Raw genomic sequence first — 15947 nt, forward strand, 5'->3', positions numbered from 1 at the left:
TCAATAAGAAACGTTGCGGATGTTCCTCCTCCCCTATCTTTATTTATTCCGCTCGGCTGCGAAGGGAGTCGACGTTACAGACAGGCCTGCCAAGTTTCTTTCACCCTCATCTCGGATTCGCGAATTTCTCAGCGTTCGTAATAAAAAAGAATCGAATTTTACGGTCGGCGGACGCGGACTCGCCCGATTTTTATGAAGGAGATCCTTATCCGTTCGAGTCGGGGAGATAGCAGGTGGATGGTATCAAAGGTTGCCAGTCGGCCGAAATAACCGAGCGTTTCGCGGAGTCGGTTTATCGCGAAAAATGCAAAAGCTTTCTTCGTTATCGCCTTAGTTATCGACTACGTTACGCGAGAAGTTGCGCTTATCCGACGCCGACGGATTAACCGATTTGATCGATCGATTCACGTGACCAATATTCCGGTCCTTTGTAATTCGAAGGTCGTCGAATTATTATAGAAATTTATTTGTTCGTTCGGCCACAGAAAACAGAACGTTATTTCCGCTCCCGAAGCGGCGCTGCGTGTGCGACAGAGTCCGATTCCTTCCCTGCCAGCTCGGATCAATAATTTCGAGCCTCTCAAGGCGCAATAATATTTGATCGATCGACAGATATCGCTTATCTCCTCTGCTTCTTCATATTTACTCATTTCTTTTCTATTATCGCACCTTCCCCTGTTTCTTTCAATTTCGTTCCCTTTGTACGGGTTTATAGTTCTCTCCACAACGGAATTTTAACAGGTTTGCTGCCAGCGTCACACGTTTTATTAGGTCGTTCGGAATGTCATTTCGCTTTTCGTATGATGATGGCATTTATTCGATTCGTTATTACTAGACTGCGGATGTTTATGCAATCCTCAATTTTTGTAGACGAATGTTAAGAGAAAGTGGAATAAAATACAATCTTATTTCCAGTGCAAATTTAATTTCAAAGTCATAAAAAAATCATACAACTCAACTTTTTGCTAATAAAAAACAGACATTCTACGAGCACGGGATTTTTATGTTGCCTGCAAAATTGCAAAAGATCACAGAACAGAATGTTACAGAACTTATTCTGAAATTAGTTCGACTAACTAAAAAAAAATTCAAATTCAAATAACTTATTCAAATTTCCCCTGAGAAAACCAAATGACTTTCCGAACGACCTAATATATCATGTTGCAGGTCACTATTTAAAATTGTAATGCACAGTAAAACAGAAATTCTACGAGCGTGGGATTTTTAAGTTTCCTGAAAAATTGCAGAAGATCATAGAACAAAATGTTACAGAACTTATTCTGAAATTAGTTCAACTAAAAAAAAAATTCAAATTCAAATAACTTATTCAAATTTCCCTTGAGAAAACGAAATGACTTTCCGAACGACCTAATATATCACGTTGGGAAAATCGAATTGATTTTGTGCAGGTCATTACAATTTCAAAATTGTACGATGATCGCAGAATTTATAACGTTTTCCATGCTTTACAAGATGATACGTTGCATTTAATAGAATATGACAACTATGCAGGCTGTTGGCGACGTAAATGCTGGTAGCGAACGTTGCACGGACACGGAAAACGATCGGGTACGACAGGCTATTGTCGTCGAGTTTCAGGTTCGCCGAACGAACCATTCGACCGCAATTAGTCCTGTTTCCGTAAATACATTTGTTCGCATTACGCCTCGAAATTTTTACGGTGTCACGTCGCGTCGGCTCGTTTACGATAGGGACCGTAACGGCACCGGACGCGAGGAATAATTACCGATCGATTGCCGATGCCGACTGGTCGGGTTTTCTTGCGATCCTCGGAACCAAGTCGTCTGCCAAGCCCTCCGTCAAAGGAAATGAGCGTTCCGAGTGGAACAAATGAACCGGCATGCTTCGTGAGCTTTGTGAAATGAGCCCGAGGGGATGCGTACTGTGAAAAATTAAGGCGCTGGGAAACCAATCACCAGCCACCTTCCCGGTACTCGTTCTTTAATCCTATCAACCGATTACGCTCTCTCTTTTACGTACAAATCAGTGAAAATTATTGCTGCGGGCCTTACGGTTTCGATGGACTTCGATTTAACGTTACGACTACAGTCGCTAGAGGAGGAGAATTTCCTCGGATTGAGAGGAAACGTTACCCTTTCTCTCTCAGTGCTGAATTAGTCACGTGACCATTGCGGAAGCGTGGGGGAATAGCGTTGTAGAAGGGGAAGGTAGATTGATTACGAATTCTACGAATTTTCAAAGGACGTATTGGAGCAAAAATGGTCTTGTTCGTTTCACTTGTACAACGAAAGATTTTATATATAATAAACAGGACCTGCTTCGAATTTTACGCACGCAGTTTTTAGGTGCTACTTGAAGCGTTTTATTTAATTCCTAAACCGTCCACGTAGGCGTTTGTCGTAGAGCTGAGACGTTGCGCCGCGGATCGAAGCCGGTCACGAGTTTGTTCAACTTTCGATCAGGCTCGATTTAATTAACCTGAATTTGCGGACGTCCTCCGCGGGACTCCGGGTCGAAGGAACGAAGAACCGGAGGCTTTCGGCACGCGATACGTCCAGCAACTTCTCCTTCCCGCGCAACCCACCGGCGTTCTCCAACCCTTTGGATTCCGCGGGATTATCGAAAGTTTCGCGAGTTCGTACAAAAACTGGAAGTTGATCTTAATCCAAGGTTCCCGGCCCCCGAGATGATAATGCGAGTTCGCCGAGTTACGAAACTGGATCCGAGGTTGACTCATCGGATCTGGCAAGCTTCTCGAAGGTTTCGCGCCGAGAAGGATCTCTGGCTCGCTATGGACATTCGCGCGGATTCGCGTGAATTTGCGCGAATATCGGCTGGCTGGCTAAACTAGTAGAGTCTCCGTTTTGACGAGTGTGTTGGCAACGGGTCATCTTTTATTAAGAAAATCGAAGGCGCTGTATGCTTCGCTTATGGTTCGTCTGTCACAGCTACAGGCGATTGAGCACGGCCTGCTGAACCGTAACTTTTCCAGCGAATAAACTCCGAGCGATGGCTGACAACTCGAAGGTGTGCCCGTTGACACGGTGTTTAGAAAGTTAGGAATCTTCGCCAGCTGCACGATTTTTCCGCGAAAGTCGCAGACGCCCATCGTTGCAAATTTCACGGGTTCACAACGGAAATGAAACTCATTGCACGTCATTAAACTCGACGGTATGCAAATAACGGGAATTTCTCTGCGACTCCTGTTTGTTGCAGTTGAAACCAGCGCAAGGGTTGTCGCATCGCGTCGGACGAAAAGTCGGCCGTGTTTTAGTTAACTTTTCGACTGCTCTCGGTAGCGAGCCAAACAGTCGGATAGTCCTTCGCGGCGAGGCTGCACAGGTGTTCGAAACTGCCGTTGAGAAAACAAGCTACGCAGCCTCGGCCAGTTTATTATCGACGTTTTATAGACTATACATACAGCCGCTGTCTACACCGGCCGCGTAAACTTTGTGCAAGGTTCGAGCTTCGAGCACTGTAACCTCATCGCCGCACCACGCCGCTGCAGAATCGAACGATTACCCTGTCATGTCGTCGTTCACCGCGATGATTAACCCCGTCCCGTATGTTATAATTAAACAGACCGCGGGTTTTACGCGACAAGATTGGACGCGCGTAATTCGAAGTGACAGAGGGATTAACCCTTAGCTCTCGAGTGGCGGCACCGAGGCACCGCTAAATATTGCTATATCAGTAATGTAAAATAATTGTTGCGTTATGAAATGATTTCATTTCAAATAAATTACTAAACATGCGAGTATTGCACGAGTAAATTGCATCAGTTTAATAAGCATAAAATGAAAAAAAGTCGTATGGAATATTCTGGGTTAGAGGAAATTTTTAGTTTTCGTGTTAAAATAGTTCCGAGAACATCGGCACGTTATTTTCACCTCGCTGAAATAATTAAAGGAGACGCGATGAACGCGAAGCTAATTCTGTCCTGCTTTCTATCTTACTTTTTATTCAAAGTGCGAAGATACGCCTGCGCTCGAGCGAGAAACTTGCTCGCTTATTTACTGCTTGATTTGTTGTTGAGACAGAGTAAATATATCTTGAAATTGTTATGTGTGTGAATTATAATATTATATACTATTTTATAAATATGATACGGCATCCAAAGCGGTGGAAAAGGTGGTTAGAAAGATCCTCGGCTTATAATCGTATTCCGCTGTTCAGCATAAAATAAATGACAGAATGTTTGTTTAGAAACTTGCGTCGCATAAAGGACAGATATTTGAACACCGTGTTGACCCAGCCACGGCAAAAAGATGGATAAACAGTGTTACATAATTCATTCCTTCCGGGAAAGAACGCGGCGCAGACAAATAGAGTGATCGTAGAGTCGAGAGACCGATTGCAGAGTTTGCTCGGTGCTCCGAAGTCTTTGGATCTTCGACTTCCGGTTGTTCTGTGCTCGAGGACGACGCGACGAGTTTTCGGCTTTGTATTCTAACGTGATAGATCTAGATCCTCGGAACGAGAAACGGATCTCGGAAAATTGAACGGCTCGCAAACAGGTTTCTCGATTTGTATTCCCTGTTTGAAGACTCGAGCGTAGTTTAACGATCGCCAGAAAGTTTCTTGAAGCTTGTCGCCAGCATGAAAGGGAAGTATCGAGGCGTTCGAGGGGGCAGGCAACGAACTTTAGCCTGGTTTTCAGAAATTCTATGATTATTGCGTCACGCGAGAAACAGGATTTATCGCCGTGAATACTGGAATCTAATGTCATCGGCCTCCTCGCTCGCTGCGTGCTCGCCGCTGCACGCTATGCACGCTTCCGGTCGCGAGCATAGCGTCAAGACGAATGATTTTACACCAATCTTCGCCCGTGATCGATCCTCTCGCTGTCACCGTGAATCTCCCGTTATTCGTACACCTTTTAAAAAACGAATTACTTTTTCAAAATTCGACCCAACCGCTTGAATTTTTTTGAGACGTTAGAAGGATTAGTTTACTAGCTAATGCGTAAATAATTTTGTTTTAGTTGTTATCGTAATTGCGAAGGAAAGAGTCACGATCTTTAAATTTGTCCCAATGTGTTCTGGATATCTGTCGCGAGTAACTCGTCGAAATAATTTGATGAAAGGATCGTTTCCATTCTACCTGCGTGGATCGCGTCTATAACGCCTGAAACGATCGTTACAACGAGGCCATTCTTGGATAGTCAAGAGCTGCCAGCGCTACGTTCACGTCGCTGTCAATCTACATTCTACGCTGTTATTCTCATAGCTTTGTTGCACTCCCACGTTGCATTAGGAAACTTTCCAAATAGATAACACCGTCCGGAATGCGCAGACGTACATACATATATGTCGTTAACGATTTATTGCTAGGAATGCTATTAGTTTCTCGCGCGATTATATTATCGGCAAGAGGAATTGACTGTCGCTTGTTCGTTTTACAATCGTAATTCGCAGCTGGCCGACTAAAAACTTGATCGATAGATACTCGGCTATTAATTCCGGAGTCCCCCGAGTGGAACCCGAGAGAATAATCGTTCACTTGGTCTCTCGATCGGGATTCGCGCAACATCCAGAATCGTAAAAGTTAAAACCGAGAGATTTATCAGAGGATGACGAGCTCTGGCTGGGTGATCGCTGCGCCGCGTTTAATCGCGGCGACGTAAATTGCATCGCGAGAGCTATTTATTGCGCGATACGCCTCCAATCGTTATGATTCATCTCTAAGTACGAGAATATAGTGAAGCAGCGAGATGAGTGTAGCGTTGAGGAGAGCGGTGCGGTGATTTTTGTTTCTATGTGCGCCGCTATTCTCTCGACACTGTTCCACTAGAAACAGTCGCATTTAAGGGAGTAGACCTGTTTTTGTAGGATTGCAAGGGTGCCGGATGCGCGTTCTCATTTCTCGATAATACAAAAGTGGATTTTTTCAGTAGTCAAAAACGCTGGATAAAAGATCGATCTAGGCAACTATCACCCTCAAAAGTCCTATTTTTATTACCACGCTTATATTAGCTTGCCGAGTTGTTGTTGTATGCGTCAAATCTTGTAATCGAATTTTAAATCACTTCCCGATGAGCTAGAGACATGAAACTTTAAACATAGCTCAGGACTGGATGACAATGCAATATCAAAAAACAAATTTTTTTAAAAACTGTGCGTCTAGGAGAAAAAAGAAATTTTTATTGTATATTAACCATCACACCTCGCCGCGCGACGTTCGTAGTACGTCATCGCGTTCAGCGATCCCCACTCCGCGCGCCAGCGCTCCCTACTCCACTACGCACAGAAGAAGCTCAGTGTGGTTGTGATGTTCCGTTCATTCAGTTCCATTTCGGACAATTTCGGACTCCATCAACAGACGTCGTCTCTCGGAGTCATCCCCTCATTCCATTTCACGTATTTCCATATCTTGCGTTTCTATATGTTACTATTTCAATACCAGTTTTACTATATCTTGCGTTCTATTTAAAAAAAGACTGAAAAGTAGAAAATAAAAAAATATATAAAAAAAACTGTTCAAAAACCACGCTTATATTAAAATGCAGTAAAAAGGAGGAAATAATTTTTTTTAGACATTAGTGACTATAAATAAAAGCGTCATTTATAGTCACCAATGTCTAAAAAAATTATTTTCTCCTTTTTAGTGTATTTTAATATAAGCGTGGTTCCTAAAAAGTTTTTTTCCGTTTTAGAGGCGTAATTTGCATTATTTGTAAGCATACATAGCTATTTATATATACGTAGCTATTTTCATAGCTATATGCTGCCGAATAATGCAAATTACGCCTCATAAACGTAAAGATAGGACTTTCGAGGGCGATCGTGGCCTAGATTGATCTTATTAGATTAAGCACAAGCAATCCACGTCTTTACGATTTGAATGTACCGCGTCAAGTGAGGATGATTTGGGCTAGAAAATTGAACGATACTATCAGTATCAACAAACAACCAACGGTTTCATAAACGAACTGAAATAAACTGATATTGAATCGATCGTTCCTTGTGTGGAATAATAGATTAATTTTGTTTCTCAAAACATATTTCAAGAGATCTTTTATCTCTAGCGCTCTTGACTACTGAAAAATCCCATCTTTGTATTATGGAGAAATGAGAACGCGCATCCCTTGCAATTTTGGAAACGATTCTATGTACTGCCTTAATTATATCGGTCTGATTTTTCCGCGATGTTTACCTCGCCGCTATCCTCGATCTTGATCGCTCCACTATAACCCTACTAAATCTACTAAACCTACTAAACTCCACCCTAAATCGGAAAACGTCGAACAACGATCGGCGGAATCGATCTTTTGCGACTCGATGGTCGGATCCGGTCTCTCGGGACCGCTGGCTGCCAAGGATCGGCCGCGAGAGATGCACCGAGAATATTTCGGTGGGCGTTGAGAGAAAAAATGGATCCGCGGGAATGGCTTTCATTCATCGATCTCGAATTCTGCGCGGGTCTCGAGGCTGGCACGATGCCGAAGGTCGACGTACGTCGGTCGAGACCGTGGAGACCGTCGAGAGCGAGAGAGAGAGAGAAAGAGAAAGAGAGCACAGAATATACGAATTCTACATATAAAACGCCTCCGCGCGTCAGGCCAGCTTGTCGAGCAACAATTTCTTGAGTGGATATATGTATACGACCCGCGAAAAGTGAAAATAAATCGATGACGCGCGAAAGAGTCGTCGATCCTACCATCCGCTTGAATTCCGCGCGGTTTCGAGGATCGCCCGCGAAAACGGATAGCGTAAATCCATTCCCCACGATGCGAGGAACGTGAGTTCCCGAGTCGACCGATTCTAAGCAAACACAAATCACCGAAGTTACAAATAACTATGTACTCGTCCGACGAGCTTTCTATAGGGAATACCTCCTCCTGTAGAACCTTCGGAGAACCGTTAATTCTAATTTTCACTGCAATAGAGTGAGAGAATAGATTTATTAGAGCGGATACCTGGTCGTACCATACGCTCCAGGTAGTGCGACTGAGGATTAAAGGGGCAGACTCGATAGCAGGATTGCAAGGATGCGGGATGCTCCTTCTAATTTCTCGATAATGCAAAGAAGGGTTTTTTCCAGTAGTGAAAAGCGCTAGATAAAAGATTAATGTAGGCTGCAGTCGTCCTCAAAAGTCTCTATTTTTACATTTATAATATAAATAAGGCGTAATTTGCATTATTCTTAATTATACCAAAAATGTGACAGTCACTCAGGCGTTTGGACGACCAGAAATGTGAAGGATCTGGTTTGGAGCACCAGAATTATAAGTACATGAAAGATTGGAAGGTTTGAAGGTGCGAGTCAGAATTGCTGGATGAAGTTGTGCGAAGGAGTTCAAGTAACGAAATGATTTGAAATGGATAGAAGTGGACTGTTATAGTGCAAGAAAAATCGGATGTACGATAGATTAATGTATTTGTCACTAGATTCACAGAAATGATCGTCGATGTATAAAGAACAATGTATTGTACAATATTTTAACAGAAATGACGAGAATTGAACTGAATATAAATGTGTTGAAAGAAGGATCACTTTCGATGTCACTTGTGTTTGCACCTAACAGCAGTCGCTTTGAATTAAGAGAGATTATTATATTAACTACATGAAAATAGCTGCAGAATGTAAATTACGCATTGTAAACGTAAAAAGAGGACTTTTGGGGGCGATTGCAGCCTAGACTAATCTTTTATCTAGCGTTTTTCGAGAAATGAGAAGGGGCATCCTGCACCCTTGCAATCCTGGGAAAGAGATTACCCCCTTAACCCAGCTCAACAGGACAAAAGTCCTCGTATCAAGGATTTACATATTTCTGGTGCATACCATAGATTTATGAGAAAGCGAATTAATTATTTTTCCGGTTGGAGGAAACGCGCGGCGACGGTTCCTCGGGCGATCGAAACCTCTCGAGCTGTGCAACCCAATTAAACGGCGCGCCGCGTCGCGCCGGTGTATCCGTGTCGTTGGTATCGTTTCGGGACGGTTCGAAAAGGCTGCGAGCGATCGATCCGCTGCTGCGAGCTTCGCTGTCCCGATTCTCGAGCAATTATTACCAACACGAGAGAGCGGATCACGCGGGCGCGAGCGCCTGTGTGGTCCATTCATTGGCACGCGAGGCGAGAGATCATGACGAGGAGCAAGAGGTGGTAAAGGGAAGGAGGTAACAGCGGAAGGAGAATGAACTCCGATTACAATGAAACGCAAATAAACCCCGAGACACACGCGTGCAAAGAGACACGAGGAGATGGTACACGTGTGTAGGTCAGTAGGTGGGCCAGACACGGTCTCGTGCCGTAACCTCGCGCGGCAATTACTCGACGACAAACGACGATTCGTAGACGACGCCTGTTTCGCGATATCGTGCGACGCCCACGCGTCGATCCCGGCGCACAGGGAATTACCAACTCGTCGAATTAGTCTATCGGTAAATGAACGTCGACGTGCCTTGACTCGCCTCGCGCGAAACACCTTCGCGTAAAAGCCAGATATGTAGCACGAGCGCGCGCGTCACTTTTCTTTGAAGTGATTCCTTTCGAGACCACGCCGATTTCCGGTGTTTCCTGTAGCCATCATAATACGTACTTCAATACAGCCTCACGGCGAAGAAATTGACTTGGTTTGGATTAACCTAACCAATACAATTCATCACTAGATAGCGGATCTTTATGCCAAATGAAGATTTTTTGTTTGAATTACAAGAAATTCAAGTGAAATAGAAATTTATATCCTTTCTTAATATGTCTGATAGAATGAAAATAATATAACAGTATCTTAAAATCTTATTTTTTCCGTTTGGAAAACGAAATTACTTTCTAAACGGCCTAATACAGTAAAGTCGCGTTTACTGTCCGCGATCGGGTACGCGATCACTGTCCAGTGGCTACCTACTCCACTGTCATGCTGTCCTTCTCTACGTTCGGCTTTCTTTTGAACTCTCGGCGCGGTAGACGCAGTCATAAAAAGATAATGTTGGTATGCGATCACTGTCCGTGCAGAACACAGGCTGTTGGACAATAACCGCGACTTTACTCTATTTCTTTTTAATGTCCAAATGATAAGAGTTGATTTTAGCATCGACCTTGACAGATTCAAGACTTCGGAGAGCGCTTAGAGAATCCGGAAAAATGAAAAAATTACGCGAATCATTTTCCAGCACGATGTGAAGAGCACTATTTAAAGCAGCACATTCAGCCGTAAACACTGAGGCAATTTTTTCAATGCTCATCTTAAAGTGTTCATTGAGATCCGGACAAAAGCCTATTCATTTTCATTATAGATTCATAAAACCCGCAGTCTAGGAATAACACAATTCCGCGAGATTTTCTCGATGGGCCGTCGCGTCGCGCGGCAAGGCGAACTTCCGATAACAATTTCCGCGACGGAAATCGATTCCCATAATCCTGGACGCCGTGTCGCGGATACCCCGGATCCTTGGATGCATTCGAATTGTTTCTAGAAGGCGCTAGACGTTCCAGAGGCCTGTCGCATCGATTTCAAGGCTGGCTACTTTCACGGGGAATCGAATAAAAACGAGAAATAAATACTTGCGAACACCAGCCCCGTTCTCTTTGATCGGCTTGGATACATTGTTGGATAACCAGCCTTCGGGATCATTAATGGAATTAACAAGACAACTTTCTCCGTACCGTTACTCGGTGAAGTATGGTACATTCGCTCGGAGAAACCTTTCGCTGAAAGGGTGGCTTAACATTGACTTCTAGGGCTACCAAAGGGCTCAGGGTCTAGGCTTGTCGGCTGCAAATGGCCGCCGCTTAGGGTTACCGTGATCGTTTGTCGCGGGAATTGTAAATCCCGGATGCGAAACTCTTAACCACGCCCTTTGGCAGCGTAATTTCTATGACACTTAAAGATCATTACTAGACAGCGGATTTTATGCATTTATCAAAAAAATGGGTAGGTGTAATTTAAGACAGTAAAAATATTAGACGAATATAAGAATATTATTATATTATTTTGAACCTATTAAACATATTGATGACACTTTTATTGTGCATAAAGATCCGCTGTCTAATTATTACTATGCAGCCGATTTTTATGCAAAATACCTGAATTGCAACGATCTGGAGTGAAATAGAAATCTATTTTTTTTCTTAATATGTTTCATGGGTTGAAAATAATACAACAGTATTTTTAAATTCTTATAACATTTTTACTGTTCTAAATTACACCTCCCCATTTTTGTCATAAATGCATAAAATCTGCTGTTGAACAATCTCTTCAAGTTGACCTGTTGACGTAAAATAAGTTCGCAGCTCCTGCAAGTAATCGATTACAGCTTTATTTTGGAAATGCATCGATGGCTTGTTGGCTCGAGGAAAAACGTGTTGCATACCATCTTGCGCTATTGTGGAAAAACCAGAACTGGGGAAGCGAGGTGTATGTACTTTCCGCGCCTCACAAGTTGTCTCTCGAGACGGTACAGGGGAAATGGGGGTCCTCGCAGACAAATGGTTAGGCCGTAACGTCGCACACTTTAGTAAATAATTCGGCCAGAACCGAAAGTGCCGGTGGCATGACCCAATCGGACGGCTTACCGCCGAATTCTTTTCGAATTCCTGCCAGGAGACAACTTATGAGGCAGGGAGATTAGACGGAATGGTACGGGCTGTGCGGTATATTTGTTATCTGTCACGTTTTCGCGAGATCCGTGTAATTCGCGACGATAAGGTTTCCGACACCTGACTATTAATCGCAGCACACCGCGGAAACAATATTGCGAGCGTTGCAGTACTTGGAAAACACGCAGTTTCGGAATCCTCTGTACGGGTTCTATTTGGCGGGTGTTGTCGTGGCGAGTAAATAGATCAGACAATGTTAGGTAACGATATTACGGCTTTAATAGGGTTACGCGGTGCGGCGATCAAACAGCGAAGACTTATCGCGGTGTGAGGAACAAATCGACGGGCCTCGGAACGTATTCTAACGTGTCCAGCACGTCCGACGGCTTTATTACGCCCGATAGAATCGCGGTCGATAGATTTCCTCCAATTAGGCTGGTCCGATCGAGCCGCGGACGTTCTTTGTTGCGGAACAGGAAACGGAATACGAACGGGATACATGGATGTGTAATTGCCGATGCGACCGCGAATTGGTGATCGATGCGTTCCTTTTACTCCCGGTTTATTTATTCCGCGTGTTCTCGTCCGTTTTCCATCACGAGCAGCGAAACGATTCGATTCGATTCGATTCGATTCGATCTTCGAACGTATTCCACGGTCCCGTGGTTTCAGCAGAATTTCGCCACGGTTCAAACGATTCCGCTGCTCGCTGCCCCGGCTTTTTTCCATCGATAAGTATTATCGGATCCGGTCGCCCGGATCTTCTCCTATTGTCCAGCGATTCTCCCGGTCCACCGGAACCACTTGTTGGTCGAAATTAATCGCGACTATTTCGGCGGAACTTGTTGACCGGCTCTTCGCCTAAGCCGATCGAACTCTAGGTTCGCTGGTTTTAACTGCCAGCTGTGGCCCTTCGTACTTATTGGCTTCCGAATCAATTTTATACGTGGGAACGCATTTACGGATTCGTCGGATTTTCAATTCTCTGCCGGCGATTCCTTTGCTTTTATCCTTTCCGTTGAGCGGAAAGTTCAACAACCGAATCAGACTTCTTTCTACGTGAATAAATTAATTGTGGTTATTCTTTTGCTTTCGTAATTTTGATTATATTCTTCTAGCTCTTGTCATAATTACAAACACACTTTAAGCGTACCATTCTGATTGTTGAAAATCTATCAAAAATTATTATGGACAAAGTACATATTCCTCACGTACTGCAAATATACTGAAAATATATTGCCTATAAGGCTTGCCAAACTCTTTCACCACCAAGGGCCTCATTATGTATTATAAATTAATTCGAGGGCCGCAATAGAAAAAAGCAGACCTAAAATAAAAAGGAAACACATTTTGCACTCCAAATTCACCCTTTTGCAAGTCAACTTCACCTTTCTGTAAATCAATTTCACCTTTTTGCAAATCAATTTCTCCCTTCCGTTAATCAAATTCAACCCTATTGAATCGTATTGAGTATTGAGTCTTCCCTCGCAGTAATGACACCGTTCACGTGTGTCTAAATAAATATGTAATTTAATCGAAATACTTAAATAATTATTTTAAAATATTCTTAATGGGTGAAATTGACTTGAAAAGGGTGAAACTGATTTACAGAAAGGTGAGATTCACTTGCAGAAGGGTGAATTTCGAGTGTAAAACCTATAAATTATCATCAACAGTTCCAAAGTTTTCGATCGGGCCGCAAACTACTTGCCGCTGGGCCGCGTGTTTGACATAGATGTTGCTTGAAAACTTACGAACAAGTTGAAACCGCCTCTGAAGAACATTTCTTGTCAAACATTCCACGAAGATGGTATTAAAACACTCGAGTGAACGGTGGAAGAAAGTAACGGAGATTATGTGATCCACTAAATAGATCAGTCGAATTCATTTAGAGTAGAAACGCACGACCTTTCCGTTTAACCGACCATTTCCTGTGGTCGGCGATTGTCGCGCGACGACGCAACAGCCATCCCAGAGAATCAGAGGATTCGGTGGGGATTATGAGGGAGAATGACGACAAGACGCCAAAACATAGGAAAAACAACCGAGGAATTCAGCTAGGTGATGTAACAGCGTAACGAGATCGATCGCACGCCGCGAACGAGCTCAGGGTACGCTACTACGTGCGCGTGTTTCTGCGTTACTTAACAGTAAATCGTTGAGGTAACACGAAGAACAAGCGCTCCGGGCTTATTGAGTTTAGACTGGGAATGAAATAAGTGTTCTTTGCCGCGGGCATAAGCACGAGCGCGCGAACACTTTATCCTCCCTGCGCCGTTGTTTTGCTATCGTCGCATTGCGCGAGAAGATTAAGTAATCACAGTCATTATTATGTTTTGCGTGTGCAACTTCCCTCGGTCTCCTAACGTCGACTTTCCTCAAACGGATTGTGCTTTATGGTTGATCTGCGCGAGAGCTGTTCCAGGTTCAAGGTGCCGAATTACGTCGACACGTTCATTTTCTACATTCAGCTTAGACGGTCTGCTAATAAACCGGGATTTCAGGCAAGATCCGAGGTTTTTGCAATGAACTTATAACTAGACAGCGGATCTATATGCAAAATATACATTTTCAACAAATTGGAGTGAAATAGAAATTCATTTTCATTCTTGATACATTTAATAGGTCGAAAATGATATAAGTAGACTGCGGATTTCATGCATTTATGGCAAAAATGAGTGGTTGCCATTTAAAACAGTGAAAAAGTTAGGATGATCTAATAACGCCAATAGTGTTTTCACCTTGTTAAGATTATTAAAATGAGAATTAAAAGTCTGAGGAGGAGGCTCGTTGAAAATAGTTAGACACCACAGAATATTTTCTCAACTCAAATTTATTAAAAAACAAGAGGTTCGGTGCACGAAGGAAAAGACTTGTTGTCCCGTCGAAGACTCAGTAGTAAGAGGCCTGTCAACCTTAGAAAACTTCCTTGGAAAAGGTAAAAATGAAGGGGAGGAGGGAACGGAATAGTGGGAGGAAAGTAAGGAGAGGAAGGTACGGCAAGATCCAGGAGGAGAGAAAGATCAGGTAAGGACATGCGGAAAGAAGCAATCGCGGAAGGGTGCTATAAAAAAACGGAATGAGAGAAGGATGTCATAAACGGGAAAGGTTCGCCAGGGTTTGACCATAAACCTTGAACAGGCCCTAGCGAGACGTGGAGGAGACACAGGAGAGGATTAGGCCTTCGTGGATCTGGTCGTTAGATGTGTACCAAGACTGACCAGACCCGCGCAGAACGAAGGACAATAGGAAAGGAAATAAGGAGTTTTCTAAGACGACAGCGGTGTAGGGCGGCACCAAGGCCGCCACAAGTCTACCTGACTCCAGTCTCTTGCAAATGATGCAGACAATTTTTATTTATGCATAAAAATTCGCAGTCTAGATATAACAGTATTTTTACTGTTTCAAATTACATCTATTCATTTTTGTCATAAATGCATAAAATCCGCTGTCTACTCATAACGAAAGTAATTTCGTGTTTCGTGTAGAGATGGCATTGCTTCCATTTGTTAGTGCTTGACCTTATTTTAAATCGCAAAATCATGGTATATCTTGACAGCTGACATTTCCGACGTAATTACCTGCTTTGTAGCGCTTTCAAGCATCTTTTTTTTGTCATCGCATCAAATATGCAAAATTGAAGTACATACGCATTTCCATCACCTTTTGCTTTTTTATTACCGCGAGGGTAAAAATGCAGTGCACGAAAAAAAATTGTGCGCTATTTAAGGAGAGGATGCGGTGCAAATTTCATTTCAAATAAAGTCGTAAAAAGTCGTATGTATAACTAAATTCTTTGCTAATACAAAACAGAGAATCTACAGGCATGGGATCTTTAAGTTGCCTGGAAAATCGCAAAAGATCGTGGTACAAAATGCGATAAAACGTATTCTAAGTGATAAAAAATTGGCTTTCATTTTCCCTTGAGAAAACGAAATGAATTTCCTAACGACCTAATAGATGCAGCTTAGATGCTAATAAAAGCGGAATTTCAGGCAAGATCCGAGGTTTTTCCAATGAACTACCCCACTATTGAATCGAAGTTGCGATCACTGCGCACATATAACAATATAATAATTTCCACTAAGCTACATCCCCCACCTTGGGCAAACAAAACGTACGAACGAGGTTCGCGTGAAAAAGAGGCATTCGATAGAGACCGCAATAATCGAGGAGCTACTCTACCGCCTATGTTCTTCTCTCTCGACCTCTCGAAAAGGGTCCCGGGCCCGTAGGATCTCTGTCGCAGGTTCTGTGTTCGATTCCTGGATTTGCCAGTTCCTTCGGCGTTCCGAAGAATGGCAGTGAGAGCCGCGTGGTCGAAGGTGCTCGGCTCGTTGCGTCGAACCCTCGGCGTGTCATTTATAGCCAGCTGTCGGTCTATTTTAATCGAATACTCCGGTTGGACTCGGGCCCGAGTGTGAC

At 43.4% G+C, this 15947-nt stretch overlaps 1 protein-coding gene across 3 annotated transcripts in view; it reads left to right on the forward strand.

Annotated features, from left to right (window-relative positions):
• Window positions 1-15947, forward strand: part of Tow (target of wingless) — a 54444-nt gene that overhangs the window by 33057 nt on the left and 5440 nt on the right. The gene's annotated exons all lie outside the window — the stretch shown is intronic.

The sequence above is a fragment of the Lasioglossum baleicum genome, chromosome 1 (assembly GCF_051020765.1).
Source record: "Lasioglossum baleicum chromosome 1, iyLasBale1, whole genome shotgun sequence".
Classification (NCBI taxonomy): Eukaryota; Metazoa; Arthropoda; class Insecta; order Hymenoptera; family Halictidae; genus Lasioglossum; species Lasioglossum baleicum.